The sequence below is a fragment of the Coenobita brevimanus genome, chromosome 70 (assembly GCF_032717465.1).
Source record: "Coenobita brevimanus isolate Jiangsu-jjx chromosome 70, ASM3271746v2, whole genome shotgun sequence".
NCBI classification, from domain to species: Eukaryota; Metazoa; Arthropoda; class Malacostraca; order Decapoda; family Coenobitidae; genus Coenobita; species Coenobita brevimanus.
In genome coordinates, this window is record NC_137023.1 from 45,073,014 (window position 1) to 45,078,217 (window position 5,204).

Below are 5,204 nucleotides of genomic sequence, written 5' to 3' on the forward strand. Positions count from 1 at the left end.
GTGTGTGTGTGTGTGTGTGTGTGTGTGTGTGTGTGTGTGTGTGTGTGTGTGTGTGTGTGTGTGTGTGTGTGTGTGTGTGTGAGAGAGAGAGAGAGAGAGAGAGAGAGAGAGAGAGAGAGAGAGAGAGAGAGAGAGAGAGAGAGGTTCTGAAGAGTGAGGGAGAGTGAGGGAAGGTGAGGGTAGTGAGTGAGGGAGGACAACATTCCTGTAGTGAAAGTGGCATGCTGTGTGAAGGTGGTGGTGGTGTGGGGAGCATCCTAATGTTGGTGATGCCGGGGCCCCGCTGAGATGCTGAAGATGACGGTGGAGAGGGGATGGAGAGGGAAGATTGTGGTGGTGAAGAGGTGGTAGAGATGGGAAACTGTGGTGGTGGTGATGAAGGGACTGTGGTAGTGGTGGCAGTTGTGCTGGAGATGGAAGAGGTGTGTTGGTGCTAATGGAGGTAAAAAGGTGGTGCATGTGGTTATGTTGGAGAAGTGGTGGAGAAGTAATGATGAAGAGGTGGAAGAGGTGAGATGGTGGTTATGGTGGCGAGGTGTAATGGTGGTGTGGTGAAGAGATGAGGCTGTAGTGGAGATGGAATTAATGTGATGGAGGTGGAGAGGTGGGACGGTGGGTGAAGATGATGGAGGGAAATAGGGAGTGTGTTGGGGTGATGTGAGGATGGTGATTATGTTATGATGGAGGTAGTGGTGGTGACGGTGGTGGTGCAAGGTGTGCGTATGGTGGTGAAAATAATGTAACTGTGATGGTGATGGATATGGTGATGGAAGGATATGATGGTAATAATTATGGTAGCGACTTGGTATTGTAAGGGCATTGATGGAGAGATGGTACTGGTGGTGGTGGTGATGGTAATAGAAGTGGTAGTGGGAACAATAATGGTACCAGTCGTTGCGGTAGTGGCTGCTGGAGTAATGGTTGTGATGGTAGTGGTAGTGGTGGCTGCAGGAATGTGGTAATAGTTGTAGTAATTCAGATAGCAACAGTGTGAGTAATGGTGGCAGTAGAAGTCATGGTAATGGTAGTAGCTGTGGTAACTGTGGTGGTAGCAGTTGTTGTAATAATGATAGTGGTGGTAGTTGTGTAAATGGTGGTAGTGAAGCTGGCACATACGAGTACATCAACAATATTGGTTATAGCACTAGTAACAGCAGTAGCCAATGTTAGTATTAGAGTGGTGACATGTAAAGTTCCAGCAGGTCTTGTGGTCATAATGGTAGTGATAGTTATGGTAGGAGTACATACTGACGCGGTGGTGGTAGTTATAGTAGCAGTGACATTTTAGTAGTACTGGTGGATGAAAGCAATGACATTTATAGCGGTAACAGGCCTCATGTGAACAGTGGTAGTGATAGTAACTGTAATAATAGTAGTAGTTGCAGTAATGGTAGTAATGGCAGCCGTGGATGGTAGCAGTGACATTCAGAGTAGTGGTGTGTGTTGTGGTTGAGGTGGTGGGTAGTTACAGTCGTTAGTGGATGCTCGTTTATGGTAATGGGTGTTGTATGGTAATCGTGGTGAGGGTAGTGGTCAGGAGGGTGGTAGCTGTGGTGGTCAGAGCAGTGGTAGTTGGGATGGTGGGGCAGTAGGGGGAGTGGTAAGACAGTGGTGGGATGGTGGTTGTGGTGGCTGGATGATGGTAGTGGTGGTGGGATGGTTATAGTGGTAGCGTTGGTAGAGTTAGAAAGGTGCTAATGATGGATGTTGATTATAGTAGTAGTAGTAGTAGTAGTAGTAGTAGTAGTAGTAGTAGTAGTAGTAGTGGTGGTGGTGGTGGTATATTATGATGGTTGCAGTGGCTTGATGATGGTCGTGAAAGTGGAATGGTAGAGGGAGTTGTATGGTGTTGTAGTAGTAGTAGTAATAGTAGCAGCAGTAGTAGTAACATAAGTAGTAGTAGTGGCTGTAATGGTAGCAACAGTTAAGGAATGGTGATAGTTGCAGCTATGGTAGCGGTAGTGATGGTTGTAATGGTGGTAAAGCTACAAATAAAGGATATGGTAGTAATAGGAGTACGTAACAGCAATAACGGGGGTCGTAATAGGGGAAGGAATGGCAGTAATAGTAGTGGTAGTCACAGTAGTAGGAAAACTTGGGCTGGTAGTAGATAACAACAGTACGACTCAGTGAGAATGGTAGTGGTGAAAATGGCACTGGGAGAAGATGGTACTGGTGATCATGGTGGTTAGCTATGGTGGAAATTATGGTGCTCAGTGGTCTGGATGGTCATGGCAATGGTAGGGAAAATTTTGCTACTGTTTAACCTGGAAGAATGTATGACTAAAGCAAAATGGAACAGATACTAAGAAGGAGAGTGAAGGAGAGTGAAAAAGTAGGAGAGACAGAAAGAGTGACAGTGAAGTAGGATGACAGAGATGAAGAGGGTGAGAAAAAGTCAAAGAACTGTACGGCATAGTGAATAAGAAGGAGAGTGAAGGATAGAGTGAGAGGGTGAAAGAGAGAAGGAAATGGTGAGTGAAATAGGGTGAGAGGGACAAAAAGGGTGAGAGAAAGTGAAAAGGGCGGTAAGACAAAGTGAATGAGGGTGAGAGTGAAAGACAGGGTGAAAATGAGGCTGTGAAACTGAGAGAGAGGGTGAGACTGAGTGAGTGAGAGAGGGCATGAATGAAAGAGACTGAAAGATAACGTAAGTGAGAGTGAAAGAAAAGGTAAAAATAAGAATGAGGGAAAAGTTGTAGGAAAAAAGAATGAAACTGAGAATTAGAATGAAAGTGTGACAATGAGAGTTAAAGGAAGGGTGAGAGTGAGAGTTAAGTGAGAGACGGAATGAAGCGTATGAAAAGTGAGAGCGAACTAAGCGTGAGTGAAAAACAGTGAGTGAGTACGAACAGGGAGAGTGCAATCATCATCATCATCATCATTATCATCCTCTTTCCCACTGCTACAAGAGGCACGAGAGATACCGGAAAAGGAAAGTACAAAAACCTGGAGAACTATCAAACTTTCACAACAAAACAAAAAAGGCAGACACATAAATCACAAATGCAGGCAGAACTCATCGTATCACAAATAATCTCGTACTAAAACTATCCACCCTTATATATATTACACTACAGATTGGCTCCTCGCATTTGGAAACGAAAAATAATACGACTGAGAGACACCGAGATGGACTGATGGATGGACAACTGGAGGGAAAAACAGAGGCAGACGGTTGGATTAATTTTTCAATGCACGAAGAGTGAGTTCTTGATGACGACGACGACGACGATAACGACGACGAAGATTATGATAAACTAACGATACAAGCGACTGACGCAGACCAAAAGAGAACGACAAGAAGACAGGAAGACAAGACAGGCACACAAGCATAGGCAGACACACATATTCAGACAGACAAACAGACAGAGAGAGAAAGAGGGAGGGAGACTGTGAGGGCGCTTGCTGGTGTCTGGTAAGGAGGTGAGTGCCAGACAGTACTATCAGACAGGTGTGGTGGGACGGGGGGTGGGAGGAAGAGGAGGCAATAGGTAGGCTCTCCCCCTTCTTAAGCCCCACTCCTCTCTCCTGGAAGCCTCCTACTAGCTCCCCCCTCCCCCAACAAGTAGACGGGTGCAGTGGCCGCCCGTCTGCCTGTCTGCCTACTACCACGTCTATCTGCCTACCATCCAGTGAGTCTGCCTACCAACCAATGGCTTCCTATCAACATGACTGTCTGCCTACCATCCTATCTGTCTTCCTATCATCCCGTGTCTGTCTGTCTTCCACATTATCTGCCTACCTACCATCCCGTCAGCCTGCCTTTCACCTTGTCTGCTTACCTACCACCCCGTCTGTCTGTCTATCAACCTGCCTGTCTGCCAAACACGATGCCTGTCTGACTACCGCTCTATCCGACTACTTACCGCCCTGTCTATATGTCTATTCCCTTGTCAGTCTGCCCACCACCCCATTTGTCTGCTTTTCACCTTATCTGTCTTTCTCTCCATTTGCTTTTCTTTCTCTCCATCTATCTTTTTCTCTCCATCTGTCTGTCTGTCTCTCACAACCAGCCTACCACCCCGCCTGCCTGCCGGGTGCCTGGTCTGCGCAGGCCCTGGTCTCGGCTCCAGTAAAAGTAAGGCTGATCTGTAACTAGGCATCGGCGTCTGGACCGTCAATCTTGGCTTTCAGGAAAAAATAGAATATCTTACCTACAACTACTTCGTCAGTAAAAAAGGACTGTCTGATCTCTAAGTATGCAGGCCTGTCTGAACTTTCTATCTCCTATTACAGTAAAAAATAAATGAGTCATCTGGAACTACATTAGGAAAATTAATGTCTGATGTGTAACTATGCATTCTAGTCTGGATACGAGTTACCTCTTTTGGCTCTCGGTACATTATATATTTTACCTACAACTAAGTCACTATAAGGAATGTTTGATTTGCAGTCACTGTCTGGTTAAAACTATCTTGGTTTTCAGTAAAAATAAAAGTCATTATCTGTAACTGTGTCGGCAAAATTAGCGTCTGATCGCTATGCATCGCTGTCTGAATAATGTTTCTTGATCTCCGTAGATATGAAGTGCCACTTCTCAAATAACTGTGAAAATAAGTGATCATTACCCAAGCATTACTGCGTGAGTAAAAGCTTTCGCACTTAAAAAAAGAAAAAAAAAATCGTACCTTCAGTAGCAGTTTCAGTAAAAATAATGTGTGATCTCTACGTGTTGCTGTCTGTAAACGCATATGTCTGCTCTGGAACATTGCTTTTAAAGTCAATCCTGGCATGTCTGAGCCTTCTGTAGCAATGATCTTATCTCTTACTGCACATCGTACTATCAAGAGCAAAACATCCTGCCAGCATTGTGCCCTATCTTCAGCATTTCTCACGCCTCTCCGAAAGTCAGAGAATATTCTTCCTTCTCATATTCTTGGGTTGTGTATTCTTACTGGTATCATATATTTTTTTCAAATAACATTTTCCTTGGTCACAACTGGCAGGGAAGCGACGGTAACCATCTGGCCATGATTTGTACCTGTCTGATAATTGATTTGTCTGAAGAACTCAAAATTTTGTCCTTCTGTTTCTGTAGACCCACTTAGCGTACTGCTTTCGGGCTAATTTAAGACAACTGTCGGCTTGTTCTTATGGACAAAGATTTCTAACCCATTCCAGCTCCGCTGACGGCAAAGTGCAGTAAGCCTAGAGGGTTAATGCGACTAGTAACCAAGAAGACTCTTTCCTTCCTCACAGCT